This window comes from Salvelinus namaycush, chromosome 36, assembly GCF_016432855.1.
Source record: "Salvelinus namaycush isolate Seneca chromosome 36, SaNama_1.0, whole genome shotgun sequence".
NCBI lineage: Eukaryota > Metazoa > Chordata > Actinopteri > Salmoniformes > Salmonidae > Salvelinus > Salvelinus namaycush.
The window spans coordinates 15,331,056-15,349,570 of record NC_052342.1 but is presented as its reverse complement, the minus strand read 5'-3'; the positions used below and the strand labels follow the sequence as shown (position 1 = coordinate 15,349,570).

General features: G+C 40.8%; 2 pseudogenes; both read right to left on the bottom strand.

Annotated features, from left to right (window-relative positions):
* Positions 1–1,094: 1,094 nt before the first annotated feature.
* LOC120030256 lies at positions 1,095–11,946 on the bottom strand (annotated as a pseudogene).
* A 1,857-nt stretch (positions 11,947–13,803) lies between these two features.
* The window catches only part of LOC120030255, a 33,017-nt pseudogene continuing 28,305 nt past the window's right edge, over positions 13,804–18,515 (bottom strand).

The window sequence follows — 18,515 nt, the reverse complement described above, 5'->3', positions numbered from 1 at the left end:
TTTATTGATGTATCACACAAGTATAAGGGCAGGTTATAGAATTCCGTGTTACAACCATTATCATGAAAATGAAGACTTCAGACATTTGCAAAATCATGATATACATTTTGTTGTACACTTCTACAAAACCAAGTCAACCTCAGCCGCTATTGCTGAGGATTTGAGACTTCTGAAACCATCCTAGTATCAGCTTTCACACTTGCAGGACAATTAGGGTCAGCAAATTAGTTATTTTACATTTAAATTAGGCAAAGCTAGGCTCTTGCAAAGGCATCCTACAGCAAATGAGAAATGTAAATAATAGCCAGTTCTAACTGGAACAGTCAAGATCAAAGTTGATTTCAGAGGAGGGGTGGGACTTAACTTAGAATGATGCTGATTGGATGACCCTTACATGTCACATCCTGTCTTGATGACTCACACCAGAGTAGATGGTTTCTTCCTCTCTCTGTTCTCTTTGTTCTCTCCTCTGTCTCCTGGGCTCAGTACCCTTCTTGTCAGTGATCTTCAGAGCACTATAGTTCAGGTCATAATTGTCACCGTGGCGCTATGGGGATGAAACACAAACTCACTCAAGTCAGACTCAAATCTAATGCTGTAATATTTAGCTTTAATACTCTTATCCAGTCTCACTCTTGATACAACAATTCTGCTAACTTGTTGGTCTGATGTGTTGGCATGAGGATTCCTACACTGGCTTTGCTGAGAAGCATTCAAATCTAAAACACAAATTACAAAACATTTAAAACACTTGAAACCTCTTCTTGTTTACTCATTTAAAGGCATACTACCGTGTCTTATTTTCTTCTTAATTAAGAAATGACATCAGAGTACCTGGAAATAGGTTACTGTGTGTGTGAGGGGTGCTAGTGGCATGAGAAGATAAAATGCTGTTCATCACTGCAACATACATTTTTTTTGAGTAAGGCCCAAATAAATACCTTCAACTTCCTTTGTCTTGATTATTGTTAAATGCTTTGTTTATCATATCACAAGGTAGTCATTGTCAAATGAGTTTGGCAGAGAAACAATGCAACTTATTCATTACAGTCACAGTGAATAAAGTTAACAGTTATGTCAATCATCCAGTTTTACTATCTGATCCCAGAGTACACCGTCTCTTCCTCCATGTTGCTTCTCTGTCTTCTAGACCTGTTCTTCTTGTTTCTCAGATTCAGAGCTACATAATGGAAACTGTCTGCATCTTAGGCCCATGAGGAACAATTATAAAATTAAGGAGAAAATTATTATTTTATTGTAACCCCTTTCACACTTCTTTTTATGATAATACAACATCAGGAATTCTACTTACCCCTGTATCTGAAGAAGAGACTGCAGGACCTCTTGTCTGAGAGACGGGTCCCGAAAAGGAAGACAGAAAAGATAAAGATACAACTCCTTCTTCCATTACAGATACATCTGGTGATATGAAAGAAGAGCAACTTCTATGAAGGACTTTACCTGCTACATACATCATTCATTTATTTGTTATGGACTTCACTTACCTCTACACTGCAGACACTTTCTCTTGCTCGTCTTGTACATAATGCTACCAAGGACAATGAGCAGGATAAACAAGAGACCCAATGCTGAGCTCAGGCAAGAGAAGAGAGTCTGCACCATTGTCCTGGAAAATTATTGGACATTTTCTAATGTGATGTAAATAACTACAACTGTGTACATTTTGACACAGTATTTTTAAACAATAGATATAAACAGAAATGTAAGATATTTCACCTACCCTTGATGTCCAGCTTGGTCCCGTTTCAAAACAGTATCTCCCCACATTAGGACACAGCTTTGTAGTAACTCGGTTCCTCTTGGGGAGGTTGTAGACACAACTCTGTGTAGGAGGACAAGCCTCTGGACTCTTCCCATACCAATCACTCCTGTCTCCATGGGTGTAAATTATTCCTGGACGGGATTCTCCTGAGCCATGTCTGAACCAATAGATACTGTGTTCTCCTGCACAGGTCTCAGAGTCTATTGTACAGTTCAGAGTCAGAGAGTCTCCTGGCTGGACTGCCTCAGACACAGACTGCTGAACAAAGGTTGTGTTTCCGGACGCTGAACGAAAAGGTTTTTACGTCAGCAAATGTGTTTCCTATTTTGTGTCCTAACTCAACATTTATTGAAAACTTAAGCGACAGTAATGTTTGATTGTGTGAATACCTCACATTTAATTAAGACATTGAATATCCAAAACGTAAAGTGCAAAAATGCTGAAGATTAGTTTCGGAACATTCGTTTCTAGTTATCTTCTCTCTGTCACGTTCTGACCATAGTTCTTTTGTGTTTTCTTTGTTTTAGTATGGTCAGGGTGTGAGTTGGGGTGGGTAGTGTATGTGTGTTTTTCTATGTTGGGGTTTTGAGTTCGGCCTGGTATGATTCTCAATCAGTGGCAGCTGTCAATCGTTGTCCCTGATTGAGAATCATACTTAGGTAGCCTGAGTTTCACTTTTGAGTTGTGTGTGTTTGTTGCCGTGTCAGTGTTTGTTTGCCACACGGTACTGTTTCGTTCGTTTGTTCACTTCGTTTGTTGTTTTGTATTTTGTAGTGTTCTGTTTGTTGGATTAGCATTAAAATTCATCATCATGAACACTTACCACGCTGCGCTTTGGTCCTCCTCTCTTTCACCCGAAGACGAGCGTTACACTCTCTAAATTCAGATTTTGTACCTTTAATCTTGTGAATAGGGGGGCGCTGTTTTCACTTTGGAAAAAATCGTGCCCAAATTAAACGTCCTCGTACTCTGTTCTAGATCATACAATATGCATATTATTATTACTATTGGATAGAAAACACTCTCAAGTTTCTAAAACTGTTTGAATTATATCTGTGAGTAAAACAGAACTCATTTGGCAGCAAACTTCCATACAGGAAGTGAAAAATCTGAAAACGAGGCTCTGTGTCAGGGCCTGCCTATTCAACTGGCTTTTATGTATCGATATGTATGCACTTCATACGCCTTCCACTAGATGTCAACAGGCAGTAGAAGGTTGAATGGGGTGTCTAGCTTGATGTGAGGCCGAATAAGAGCTTTTGGAGTGGCAAGTCCGGTATTTTGTCAGTTTTCGACGGCGAGCGGGGGAACTCGACATTGTCTTCTGAAGAGCGTTCGGTACACGGCGAATTGCTCCGGCTCTGATTTAATTTGATACATATGAGAAAAACATCATAAAGTAGGATTTTTCAACCGAGTTTGATCAGTTTATTCAACGTTTATTGGGAATTTTGGAATTTTTCGCTCCATGCGTCAAGAGATGATGGGCATGTTCGCCCCACATGGCTAGCCAAAGTTGCTAATTCGACAGAAGAAATGGACATTCTAAAACCAAACAACGATTTATTCTGGACCTAGAACTCCTTGCACAACATTCTGATGGAAGAACAGCAAAAGTAAGACATTTATGATGTTATTTCGTATCTCTGTGTAATATGTTGACTCCAACACCGCGGAGAATAGGTGAGCGCTGTCTCACAATAACGCATGCTGTATGTTGTGGTAAAGTTATTTTTAAAAATCTAACACAGTGGTTGCATTAAGAACCAGTGTATCTTTCATTTGCCATACAACAAGTATTTTTATGTAAAGTTTATGATGAGTTCTTTGGTCAGATTAGGTGAGTGTCCAAAATATCTCCGGACATTCTGGTGAATTGTTGCTACGTATTCACAATGTATAACCACGATTTGCAGCTCTAAATATGCACATTTTCGAACAAAACATAAATGTATTGTATAACATGATGTTATAAGACTGTCATCTGATGAAGTTGTTCAAGGTTAGTGATTAATTTTATCTCTATTTTGTCGGTTTTGTGAAAGCTATTTTGGCGGGGAGTAAATGGCGTTATGTGTTTGGCTATTGTAGTGAGCTAATATAATTCTATATTGTGTTTTCGCTGTAAAACACTTAAAAAATCGGAAATATTGGCTGGATTCACAAGATGTTTATCTTTCATTTGCTGTACAGCATGTATTTTTCATAAATGTTTTATGATGAGTATTTTAGTATTTCACATTGCTCTCTGTAATTATTCTGGCTGCTTTGGTGCTATTTGTGATGGTGGCTGCAATGTAAAACCAGGATTTGTAGCTATAAATATGCACATTTTCGAACAAAACATAAATGTATTGTATAACATGATGTTATAAGACTGTCATCTGATGAAGTTGTTCAAGGATAGTGATTAAATTTATCTCTATTTGTGGGTTTTGTGAAAGCTACCTATGCGGTGGAAACATGGTGAAAATATGCCGTTGTGTATTTGGCTATTGTGGTTAGCTAATATAAATACATATTGTGTTTTCGCTGTAAAACATTTTAAAAATCGGAAATGATGGCTGGATTCACAAGATGTTTATCTTTCATTTGCTGTATTGGACTTGTGATTTCATGAAATTATATTATATGATATCTCTGTCCCGTTAGGCTAGGCTATGCTAGTCAGCTTTTTTGATGAGGAGGATCCCGGATCCGGGAGAGAGAAGCGGTAGATTAACAGTAAGAATGGATCCTTCTCCAAATTCCACCTTGTTGGAATAAGAACTCCCACAGTAAAATGTTGCTGAATGTGAGAGATGCACGTCTGAGATCCTTAGGTGTTTTATTACTTTGCCACTTTGCACTGAGAAGTAAAGGTTGCCTTTAAATTCATTGTGTAATGTAGCATTATTGTCATACTTGTAAGCTGAGGACTATCACCCAAGGTTTTCTTGAACCACAAGAAGTGCAATGCCAAGTTGCCTTCATGGGAGCAGTGCAAAGTCACTGTGTCTCCTATGTTGGCTGACACAAGGCGCATGGCTGAGGATTGTACCGCAGATAGAATACACACAAAGACAAATATGAATTGCATCAATAAAGTTCCTGGGTGTCTTCAAATTTAGTATAAAAGCACAGTAGTATAAAAGCTGGACCTACCCATCTTTCTGAGAAGTGGAAATATCAGGCAGAGTGTGATGATCCATCTACACACCGTTGCCCTAGAGCACACAAAAAACTATACATACCTCGGCCTTAACATCAGCGCCAGAGGTAACTTCCACAAAGCTGTGAACCATCTGAGACACAAGGCAAGAAGGGCTTTCTATGCCATCAAAAGGAACATAACATTTGACATACCATTTGGGATCTGGCTAAAAATACTTGAATCAGTTATAGAACCCATTGCCCTTTATGGTTGTGAGGTCTGGGGTCCGCTCACCAACCAAGAATACACAAAATGGGACAAACACCAAATTGAGACTCTGCATGCAGAATTCTGCAAAAATATCCTCTGTGTACAACGTAAACCACCAAATAATGCATGCAGAGCTGAATTACCCGCTAACTATCAAAATCCAGAAAAGAGCAATTCGATTCTACATCCACCAAAAAGCAATCAATTCCCAGACATTCCATAATAAAGCCATCACCTAGAGAGAAGAACCCTCTAAGGAAGCTGGTCCTGGGGCTCTGTTCACAAACACAAACAGACCCCGCAGAGACCCAGGACAACAACACAATTAGACCCAACCAAATCATGAGAAAACAAAAAGATAATTACTTGACACATGGGAAAGAATTTACAAAAAAACAGAGCAAACAAGAATGCTATTTGGCCCCAAACAGAGCGTACACAGTGGCAGAATACCTGAACAAAAATCTGACTATGTACAGACTCAGTGAGCATAGCCTTGCTATTGAGAAAGGAAGGCAGACCTGGCCCTCAAGAGAAGACAGACTATGTGCGCACTGCCCACAAAATGAGGTGGAAACAGAGCTGCACTTCCTAACCTTCTGCCAAATGCATGACCATATTAGAGAAACATATTTCCCTCAGATTATTTCCCCCACAAAGATTTTGAAACAAATCTAATTTTGATAAATTCCTATATATTTAGGGCAAAATACCACAGTGTGCAATTACAGCAGCAATATTTGTGACCTGTTGCCACAAAAAAAGGGACTTTTTTATTGTTCAATTCACTTTTGTTAATTATCTATTTCACAACAATCATTTTTCTTTTTTGGCAATCATAATTTTCTGTACAGGACTTTGTGACATCAGCTGATGTTAAAAGGGTTGTTATTGTTTTTTAAATAGTAGTTTGTACATTTTGTATTTTTTAAGCATACATGATATGTACCTGTATGCTCTTGGTATCAACATCAATTGTGTGCCTTAGATATCTTTGGTTCCACCACATGTAGCAGTTACTGTTCTCCTAATGACCTATAGGAGGACTGTTATTCATAGAACATGACTTGATACTTATATACAGGATGAATAGGGCTGTTGCATAATGAGTGTATACGGGGGAAACACTTACAGGATGAAGCAACTCTATTTTATGTCAGTCTTACTTTCACTATTTCACAGAAACATGAAGTATAACACGTTAGAGTTCAGTAGGGTCTAGACGTCTACCTGGGTGGTTAGGACTCTTGGCTGTAGCCTGGATACACCTTCTACTCCACACTCTGTAAACTAATGATTACAGTTCAATTACTTAATAAAACCTATGATCTTGTAAGTGATAAGATACTGTCTTAGTCTACATGGCATGCAGTATGTCTGTGGATCTGTGTTTCTAATAGTGATGGGTGTGAACAACGGACAAAGAAAGTAACTGACTGACACCACATAGACATCCTTCTGGAACCACATAGTGAGTGAGAGGTCAACCAGGCCTGTACAAAGCAAAGAGACAGCCTTGTCTTGAGCTCACAGCAGATCAAAGTGTTCAGGTACCTGTGAACAGCTCACTGAGTGCATGATGAGTGGGTGGGTTTAGCATGGTAACAGTAGGTTGTCTCTGCAGAAACCCTCCGGACAAACATTCATACAGACATACAGTATGTACAGAACACTTCTACAATGGGCTTATTGGTGATTGGTTGGACTGGACGTGTGCGTCATTTTTGTAAATGCCTTATTCAGCCCACCATGGTCTGCATAACTGAAAATCACTCATATAATCAATGTTTAAAGTGGACCAATTATTACTTTATATAATATTTTGTGCAGGTTGGGTGAATCACAGTTATTGGTGTCTTGATGAACATGGTGTAAATTGAAAGCACTGTCTGGACAAAGATGTCTAATCCTGAGGTTTCACTGTGGAAAGAGATATATAAATGTCCATCAGTAAAATTAGTTTAAAGTAATACTGTTTGGTAAGCATGCAGAACATTTTCAAGCATACATTACAGAATGTACCTCTATGCTCTAGTATCAAATTTATGCTGTCATAGTGCTATACTGTGATAGACTTGGCCCCACCCCATGCAACAGTTACAGTTCTCCTGATGACCTATAGGAGGACTGTTATACATAGAACATAACTTGATATGTACCATGAGGAACAGGGATGGAGCATCATGAGTGTATATGGGGGAATCACTTACAGGATGAAACAAGTCTATTGTATGTCAGTCTCGTTCACTATCATTCACAGAATCATGCTCTATCTGAAGTGTAACACCTGCCAGTTTAGTAGGGGTCAGGGGTCAGGGGTGTACCTGGGTTGGTAGGGCTCTTAGCTGTAGCCTAGTATACATGAATACAACTTCTACTTTAAATCAATTATCGTAGTTCAAGAATGAACATGAACATGCTTTTTAGTCCAGGACTAGTCATAATCTGTGTCTGGGAAACTGGCCCATGTGATAACATAGAGGCTATATAGCATGCAGTATGTCAGTGGACTGTGTTTCTAATTGTCATGGTCGTGATTAACAATGTAAACATGAGAGAAAACACCCTGACACCACATAGACATCCTGCTGAAACTACATAGTGCGTCAAGGCCAACCAGGCCTGTCCAAAGCAGAGACAGCGTCATTTTGAGCTCACATTAGACCAAAGTGTTCAGGTACCTGTAAACAGGTCACTGAGTGCATGATGTGATGGTGGGTTTAGCATGGAAACAGTAGGTTGTCTCTGCAGAAGCCCTCAGCACAAACAAACATACTGACATACTTTATGTACAGAAACTAAGAGATAGAAGAATTCTATTTTAGTCTGTATCAGTTGTTAAAATATATATTTATTAATGCAAGAAGGCACATTCTGAACACAGGGATTTCAGGAGAGCAGTTCAATCAATTAACACATACAGTATAAGCAAGGATGATGATGATCAATTGAATTAGAAGTTGCAGGCTAATATTTTTCAAATGTAAAAAAGAGCAACTAAGCAATCTCAATTATTCAATTTGCAATGTACAGCGTTGATACAGTGTGCCCTACTTCACTCCAAAACCCATCTCTAGTCTATTGACAATGGTCTTAGCTGTATCTATTTCCTGGTGGTGTAGACGATGATTAAGATGATCAGACAGCAGAGGAGAATTCCAGTTCTTATGATGGAGAAAAGACCAGGATTCTCATCTGTGGATCAACGTCACAACATGAAATAATAAAATTGCTCTTTAAATGACAGAGGCTGACCAGGTGAAAGCTATGATCCCTTATTGATGTCACTTGTTAAATCCACTTCAATCAGGTCAGATGAAGGGAAAAAGACAGGTTAAAGAAGGGTTCTTAAGCCTTGAAACAATTGAGACATGGATTGTGTGATTCAGAGGGCGAATAGGAAAGACAAAAGACTTAAGTGCCTTTGAACGGGGTATGGTAGTAGGTGCCAGGCACACCGGTTTGTGTCAACAATTGCAATGCTGCTGGGTTTTTCATGCTCAACAGTTTCCTGTGCGTATCAATAATGGTCCACCACACAAAGGACATACAGCCAATATTAGGAAGGTGTTCCTAATATTTGGTTTATTCAGTGTATACAGTATCACTCCAATATATTGCTATGGGCAGTAGTTGATACCACAAATTAATAATTACATTACATGACCAAAAGTTTGTGGATACCTGCTTGTCGAACATCTCATTACAAAATCCTGGGCATTAATATGGAGTTGGCCACTCTTTGCTGCTATAACAGCCTCCACTCTTCTGTGAAGGCTTTCCACTAGATGCTGGAAAATTGCAGCGGGGACTTGATTCCATTCAGCCACAAGAGCATTAGTGAGGTCGTGCACTGATGTTGGGTGATTAGACCAGGCTCACAGTCGGCGTTCCAATTCATCCCAAAAGTGTTCGAGGGGTTGAGTTCAGGTGTCTGTGGAGGCCAGTCAAGTTCTTCCACACCGATCTCGACAAACCATTTCTGTATGGACCTCGCTTTGTGCACAGGGGCATTGTCATGCTAAAACAGGAAAGGGCCTTCCCCAAACTGTTTCCACAAAGTTGGAAGCACTGTTACGAATCCCGCCGAGGATGGTGCCTCTTCCCGTTCGGGCGGCGCTCGGCGGTCGTCGTCTCCGGTCTACTAGCTGCCACCGATCCCCTTTTCTGTTTTCTTTTGAGTTTGTCTAATTTGTATCACCTGTTTTGTGTTTAGGTTAGGGGGTATTTAAACCCAGTTGGCCCGCCGACTTTTGTGCGGGCTTGTTTTTCTGTTTGTGTTGGTGGTGTTTCGTATAGTGGATTTCAGTCCTACTTTTATTGGACAGTATTTTGACGCGCCCGTTGTTTGTGTGGCGTCGCCGTTTATGTGATTATTTCTGGGTGAAATAATAAATCCACTCGATTGAGATTACCCTGCTCTCTGCACCTGACTCTTTCATGTCCACCATTGGAACTGTTACAGAAGCCCACACCACTCATGGAGTCAGCAGAAGCAGCAACCACCCCTCTTCCATCGATGGAGGAGCGTGTCCTTCATCACACCGCCGTTCTCCATCGGATTGGGTCGGCGATGGACATGATGATGGAGAGGATGGAGCGATGGGAGAGGAGTGGTATCCCGACATCTACACCAGCTCCTTCACAGACGTCGCAACCTGCCCCTCCGCCTGCCCTGCCGGAAGCTGGGGCCGCAGTGTGTGGGGCCATTTAAAGTCCTGAGGAGGATAAACGAGGTGTGTTATAGGTTACAACTTCCCTCTTACTATCGTATTAACCCCTCGTTTCATGTGTCTCTCCTCAGGCCGGTGGTAGCTGGTCCCCTGCAGGAAGGTGAGGTACCGGAGGTCCCTCCTCCCCCTCTCGACATCGAGGGGTCCCCGGCGTATAGGATACGAGCCATTCTGGACTCAAGACGCCGGGTGAGGGGCCTGCAGTACCTCGTGGACTGGGAGGGGTACGGTCCGGAGGAGAGATGCTGGGTACCGGTGGGGGACATTTTGGATCCGTCCCTCTTGAGGGACTTTCACCGCCTCCATCCGGATCGCCCTGCTCCTCGCCCTCCGGGTCGTCCTCGAGGCCGGGGTCGGTGCGCTGCGGGAGCCGCGCGTCGGGAGGGGGGTACTGTTACGAATCCCGCCGAGGATGGTGCCTCTTCCCGTTCGGGCGGCGCTCGGCGGTCGTCGTCTCCGGTCTACTAGCTGCCACCGATCCCCTTTTCTGTTTTCTTTTGAGTTAGTCTAATTTGTATCACCTGTTTTGTGTTTAGGGTAGGGGGTATTTAAACCCAGTTGGCCCGCCGACTTTTGTGCGGGCTTGTTTTTCTGTTTGTGTTGGTGGTGTTTCGTATAGTGGATTTCAGTCCTACTTTTATTGGACAGTATTTTGACGCGCCCGTTGTTTGTGTGGCGTCGCCGTTTATGTGATTATTTCTGGGTGAAATAATAAATCCACTCGATTGAGATTACCCTGCTCTCTGCACCTGACTCTTTCAAGTCCACCATTGGAACTGTTACAAGCACAGAATCGTCTAGAATTTCATTGTATGCTGTAGCATTAAGATTTCCCTTCACTGGAACTAAGGGGCTTAGCCTGAACCATGAAAAACAACCCCAGACCATTATTCCTCCTCCACCAAACTTTACAGTTGGCACTATGTATTCAAGCAGGTAGCGTTCTCCTGGCATCCGCCAAACCCAGATTCGTCCGTCGGACTGCCAGATAGAGAACAGTAATTAATAGAACACGTTTCCATTGCTCCAGGTTCCAATGGCGGCAAGCTTTACACCACAGCTTTATTTAACTAGGCAAGTCAGTTAAAAACAAATACTGATTTACAATGACAGCCTTCCCCGGCCAAATCTGGCGACGCTGGGACAATTGCGCGCCGCCCTACGGGACCCTATGGCCGGTTGTGATGCAGCCTGGATTCGAACCAGGGACTGCAGTGAAGCCTCTTGCACTGAGATGCAGTGCCTTAGACCGCTGCGCCTCTCGGGAGCCCTTGTATGTACAAGTGTTGACCATGTGGGGTAAACACCTACACAATGAAACAAGTACATTTCATGTCAGTCTTACATTGATTGTATATCATTCACTGAAACATTCACTAAGTGTAACACTTGAGAGTGCCATACCTGATTGGACACCCCAGCCAACCATCTAGTGACACACTTCATCTAGTCTGATTTACTCTGTGGTTATTGTGGTTCTAAAAGGAAGCAATCTATCAGGAGGATCTTCCTCTTTGGTCTCATTCTGACAGAGGAACCTGCAGTTGTCTTTGTGCTTCACAAGACATGTCTGTTTGAACATTTAGTGAAAGTTCTTCCATTACATCATCACAAAATGGCCCCTCCCCATGGACCATAAGTTAGAATAGATGGTGCTGTATCACACAAGAGATGCTTAACTCAGAGAGTTCAAATAGGGTTCATTAGCAGTTCTTTGTGGTTTGTAACAGATTTCAGATAACTAAATAAATATTACAGTCAGTTTAATAAATAACTGTTTTGCTGTGACTGTAAGTTGTCAGTGGCAACATGAACAACAAACAAAGATAGTGAGAACAACAGTGACACCACATAGACATCCTGCTGAAAAACATAGACACAGAGACACAGAGACAGTTAGCAGGGTCCTGTGTGCACAAAGCCAGCAGGCCCACCTGACCAAAATGTAGATACGGACTCGTCTTGTGCTTACAGAAGACCGCAGAGTACCTGTGAACTTGTTGTGTGGGGGTGGGTGTGAGTGGCATGCTATCAACACTACTAAAATACACATTACAGAGGAGAGATTACTTGAATAAATAGGTTGTCTCCGATACCTATTCAACTACTCCCTGGAACTCAATACAAAACTACACACAAACACATGAGTCATTGTCTTCGTCATTTAAATATCACTCTGCTACCCATTTTATTTTGAGTGTCTGTGTGGCTCCTCCTGGTAACTAAGCTACACTTTATAATAACTTAGTTGATGTTAGTAGTAATGATCCAGTGATGATGACTAACTAGACTGTTTGATGCATGTGACTATTATTCTGAAATGGATTTATAACATGATACAGACGTGTAATATGTAAGTAATAAATGTATATATTACCTTGTTATAGATTCTTAACAGCACCACAGTGTCTTTGTTGGGCCTTTGTTGACAGATATTATGACTACACATCAGTGGTGTAAGGTGATTTAAGTAAAACTACTTTAAATTACTAGTTAAGTTGTTTTTTGGGGTATCTGTACTTTACTATTTATATTTTTGACAACTTTTACTTTTACTTCACTACATTCCTAAAGAAAATAATATACTTTTTGCTCCATACTTTTTCCCGACACCCAAAAGTACTCGTTACATTTTGCATGCTTAGCAGGACAGGAAATTTCACGCACTTATCAAGAGAACATCCCTGGTCATCTCTACTGCTTCTGATCTGGTGGACTCACTAAACACACATGCTTCATTCATAAATTATGTCTGAGTGTTGACGTGTGCCCCTGGCTATCCGTAAATAAATAAAAAATACAAGATAATGGTGCCGTCTGGTTTGCTGAATATTAGGAATGTGAACAATTTTATATATTAACCTTTGATACTTAATTGCATACTTAATTGCATATTTTAGCAATTACATTTACTTTTGACACTTAAATATTTTTAAAAACCAAATACTTTTAGACTTTTACTCAAGTAGTATTTTACTGGGTGACTTTCACTTTTAGTAATTTTCTATTAAGGTATCTTGACTTTTACTCAAGTATGAAAATTGGGTACTTTTTCCACCACTGTTACACACGTGAAATATCACAGGAAAGTACGTTTTCAACAATTCTTAGTGAACATTTTGAAAATGTTGACAATTCTAAAAGTTGCTGCCAACTCTACTGTTAAGGGAGTTATCTGGACTTCCATGTACACTGCTACACCCTATTGAAAGAGAAATTAAGTGCAGTACTTCAACCTGAACAAATGCATATTAACATTTTGTATTGTTTGTCAAAACGTCTCAGTTACAATGTGTACGTAGTGATATTTGAATTATATTTTCAACAATATCAGCTCTCTTCAAAATATACTCAGCTAAGAAGTCTATTATTAGTTCAGGCTTTTATCATTAAAGAGTGAGTTGTGATCTTAGTGACATATTATTTTGTGGTTTTGATGCACTGAGGTGTGTGAAGACAGTGTGTGGTGAGGATTAACTGTCATTGCTGGGGGTTAGAGATGAGTTAAGCTGAGTGGAACATATATTTAAGGCTGTCAGAACACCACAGATATGTGATGCAGTATACAGCATAAAAAATAGAGCTTTGAGACAACTGAAAGTGATAGTCAATAGAATTAACTCTATGCATGCTTATATGCACATCATGTAATCAGGGTGCAATGTCCCTGCAAACATACCAATTTAACTTGAAGAATATGAGAGAAAATCAAACAATACATCTAAATTACAGTGAATTCATGCTTTATTTGATCTAAAATGCACAACAGTAATGTAAAAAGGAGTTTGACAGAATACAAGCAATTGAAACACAATTATAATAATAAAAACACAGTGTGTAACAGAAAAAGCGATGCAAGTCTTTAAGGAGTAAAAGTTGACATTTCAGTCCATGTTTTGGCACCTCAGCCCAGAGTACACAGTGTCTCTCTCCAAGGTGCTCCTCTGTCTCTGGGTCTTTGGCTTCTTGTGGATGACATTCAGAGCAGCATAATGGACCGATGTGAGTGTGTCATCATCTTCTTGATCCTAAGAGGAATAGCAAAACAAATTTCAAAGACATCAGGAAATGACCTGATCATTTGTTTACATCAACGTCATAAGATCTGCATACCTGGTTATGATAACTGTGGATTGTCGGACCACTTGGCTGAGGGTGCGTTCCTTTTAGACAAACATGAAGGAATCATCATCATCATCACACAATAAAATAACCCAATTTCATGACTAAAACGTAATGTGCAGTGCATTTGGAATATCTTCAGACCACTTGACATTTTCCACAATTTGTTACGTTACAGCCTCATTCTAAAATAGATTACCTTGTTCTTTCCCTGATCAATCTACACAATACCACATACTGTAATGACAAAGCAAAAACAGTTTATATTTTATCTGAAATATAACATTTACATAAGTATTCAGACCCTTTACTCAGTACTTTCAAGTATCTTTGGCAATGATTAGAGGCTCAAGTCTTCTTGGGTATGACACTACAAGCTTGGCACACCTGTATTTGGGGAGTTTCTCCAACTCTCTTCTGCAGGTCCTCTCAAAATATGTCAGGTCGGATGGGGAGCATTGCTGCACAGCTATTTTTATGGCTCTCCAGAGATTTTCGATCGGATTCATGTCCGGGCTCTGGCTGGACCACTCAAGGACATTCCGAGACTTGTCCTGAAGCCACTCCTGCGTTGTCTCGGTTGTGTGCTTAGGGTCGTTGCCCTGTTGGAAGGTGAACCTTCGCCCAAGTATGCGGTCCTGAGGGCTCTGGAGCAGGTTTTCATATAGGAACTCTCTGTACTTTGCACCGTTCATCTTTCCCTCGATCCTGACTAGTCTCCCAGTCCCTGCCGCTGAAAAACATCCCCACAGCATGATGCTGCTACCCCCATGCTTCACAGTAGGGATGGTGCCAGGTTTCCTCCAGACGTGACACTTGACATTCAGGCCAAAGACTTCAATCTTGGTTTCATCAGACCAGACAATCTTGTTTCTCGTGGTCTGAAAGTATTTTGGTGGCTTTTGTCAAACTCCAAGCGGGCATTCATGTGCCTTGTACTAAGGAGTGGCTTCCATCTGGCCAATCTACCATAAAGGCCTGATTGGTGGAGTGCTGCAGAGATGGTTGTCGTTCTGGAAGGTTCTCCCATCTGCACACTCTACCATAAAGGCCTGATTGGTGGAGTGCTGCAGAGATGGTTCTGGAAGGTTATCCCATCTGTACAGAGGAATTCTGGAGCTCTGTCAGAGTGACCATCGCGTTCTTGTTCACCTCCCTGACCAAGGCACTTCTCCCCCGATTGCTCAGTTTGGCCGGGCGGTAAGCTATAGGAAGGGTATTGGTGGTTCCAAACTTCTTCCATTTAAGAATTATGACAGCCACTGTGTTCTTTGGGACCTTCAATGCTGCAGAAATGTTTTGGTACCCTTTTCCAGATCTGTGCCTTCACACAATCCTGTCTCGGAACTCTACGGACAATTCCTTTAACAGAGGTGGACTCCAATCAAGTTGTACAAACATCTGAAGGATGATCAATGGAAACATGATGCACCTGAGCTCAATTTTGAGTCAAATAGCCAAGGGTCGGAATACTTATGTAAATAAGGTATTTCTGTATTAAATAAATAAAAATGTGCAAACATTTCTAAAAAACTTTTTTCACATTGTCATTATGGGAATTTTTTAATAAGGCTGTAACGTAACAACATGTCGAAACAGTCAAGGGGTGTGAATACTTTCAAAATGCACTTTACACTGCACCAACAGTTTAATCATATATTGTGGGCAATGACAACGTTTACCTCTGGACAGCAGAGAGGTTTTCTTGGTCATCTTGTACGTAACTCAACCAAGGACAATGATGATGATGACACAAAGAGCCAACGCTACACCCAAACAGTACACCAAGAGAACCTGGTCCTCCTTACAACCATCTGTGGAAAAACAGACAGTGACAGAGGAGATTCAGGACATTTTGTTCATCCAGGCGTACAATGTTAGAAACATTTTAGAAATGTCAGAAATATCACTAACAGTCAACGTCCAGCTTGGTCCCGTTCCCAAACAGCATCTCCCCACATGAGGCCACAGCGCAATAGTAAGTCAGAGAGGCTGAGGTTCCTCTTGGGGAGGTTGTAGACACAGCTCTGTGTAGGAGACCCAGCCTCAGGGCTCTTCTCACACTGATCACTCCTGTCTCCATGGGTGTAAATTATTCCTGGATGGGATATTCCTGAGCCATGTCTGAACCAATAGACACTGTGTTTTCCTGCACAGGTCTCAGTGTGTATTGTACAATTCAGAGTCACAGAGTCTCCTGGCTGGACTGACTCAGACACAGGCTGCTGGAGCACAGACATGCTGTTGGACCCTGAATCTGATGAGAGTGAATAAGATCATGGTTTGTACATTCTTTATTGCTTGATTAATTATTTTAGCATTATATGAACACACTTCAGTACCAACATTTTTAAAGCAACTTAAGTTACCTTTGACAATTAAAACAGTTCCTTCTCCAAATTTGACTTCCCTTCGCTGACAAACTAACACAGTAGTATGTAGCTGAGTCCCCTGACTTTGTCTTGGAGATGGTCAGGTTACAGCTGTCAAATCCTCTCTTCACACTCAAACTTTTAGTCTCAGTAAAGTCCTCGGTAAAGTTTTTGAAATAAAAACTATTTTCAGTCTCATAATATGATGATGCCATGAGAAGAGGCTTCTGTCCAACAGTTTGCTTGTACCAAGAGACTCTGATCAAATGAGATCGACAAAAGCAAGTGAGAGATACACTTTGTCCCAGTTGTGTAACTATCAAAGGGTCTGGTTGGATTTCATCCGTGTTAAGTGCACAACCTGTGAAACAAACAAACAAAATAAATCAGACAAAGTTATAGTACAGAATTATACATTATTATCATTATTCAGACTACATAGTCATTCAAAAGAATGAAAAAGACCATGACATAAAACATAAAAGGAACCATATTAATATTACTTACTTACCCAAATTGGCTTAAAACAAAAAGATTGTCCAATATATAATCATCATGTTAATGTCCTTTCTGAACTGTATAGTGTGTGTGTCTGACAACAGGGCACCTTTTAGGTGGAAACAGTGAACTAAGTGATTTTATTGGCTGTCTGAACAGGCATAAAACATCTGATAAAAGCTACAATCTAACATGTATCCTGTGGCATACCATAGTTAGAGCAGCCCTTCAAATGATGTAAAGTCAGAGTTACTGGTTTGTATTTTTTCATCATTTGGGTCGGTGGCTGAGACTACTGGTACATATGTCCTCTTTGACATACAATGTAAAGCCACTGTGTATTTCTCACTTCATGTCTGAAGAAGGCAATTCAAGCTTTCAGGCGGAAGTGAACTCTGGTGAGGTTGGCACCTTTTTGACAAAACAAAGATGTGATCCTTTGATAACTGGTGCAAAGAAGTGGTAAGAATTGGGCAAGTCATTAAACTAGGAAATAAAAACATGTTTATTGAAATATCACACAAGCATAAAGGCAGGTTACAGAGTTCCATGATACAACTAATATCATCAAAAGGAAGAATTCAGACATTTGCAAAAATCATTAAACAGTCAGTCAACCTCAACCACTATTGCAAAGGATTTGAGACTTCTGAAATCATCCTAGTATCAGCTTTCACACTTGCTGGACAATTATGCTCAGCATCTGACAGTTTTTACATTTATGTTAGGCATAGCTAGGCCCCTGCAATAACATCCTACAATAAATGAGAAATGTATATAATAGTCAGTTCATGCTGGCTCTGTCAAGATCAATGTGGAGTTCAGAGGGGCGGGGCTTAATTTAGAATGATGCTAATTGAAGAACCCTCATATGTCACATACTGTCTTGATGACTCACACCAGAGTTGATGGTTTCTTCCTCTGTTCTCTCCACCGTCTCCTGGGCTTGGTACTCTTCTTGTCACTGAACTACAGGGCAGTATAGTTCAGGGCGTCATTATCACCGTTTAGGACTCAGAGAATTCAGATTATGGGTCAAATCTAATGCTGTAATCTTTTTCTTCAATACTCTATCCCTGTCTCATCCTGCTAACCTGTTGGTCTGATGTGTTGGCGTGAGGCTTCACATTCTGGCTTTGCTGAGAAGGGGTACCCGCTAAAAGAAAAATGACAAAACATTTAAAACACTTGAAACCGCTTCTTGTTTACTAATTAAAGGCATACTACCATGTCTAATGTTCTTCTTAATTAAGAAATGACACCAGAGTACATGTAAATAGGTTGCTGTGTGTGTGAGCGGATGTTAGTGGCATGAGAAGAGAAAAACACGGTTCATCACTGCAACATAAAGATGCCTGAGTCTGGCCTAAATAAATACCTTCCTTTTGTCATGTCTACTCTCGCAGGTTTAGGAACCACCGGTCCTGGCCTTCATCATTACGCCCAGCTGGCATTCATCATTAGGCACACCTGGACTCCATCACTTCACTGATTACCTCCCCTATGTCTGTCACTCCTTTAGTTCCATTCCACAGACAGCTCTTACCTGACTTGCCTAGTTAAATAAAGGTTAAATAAAATTAAAGTGTTGACTATGTGTTTCA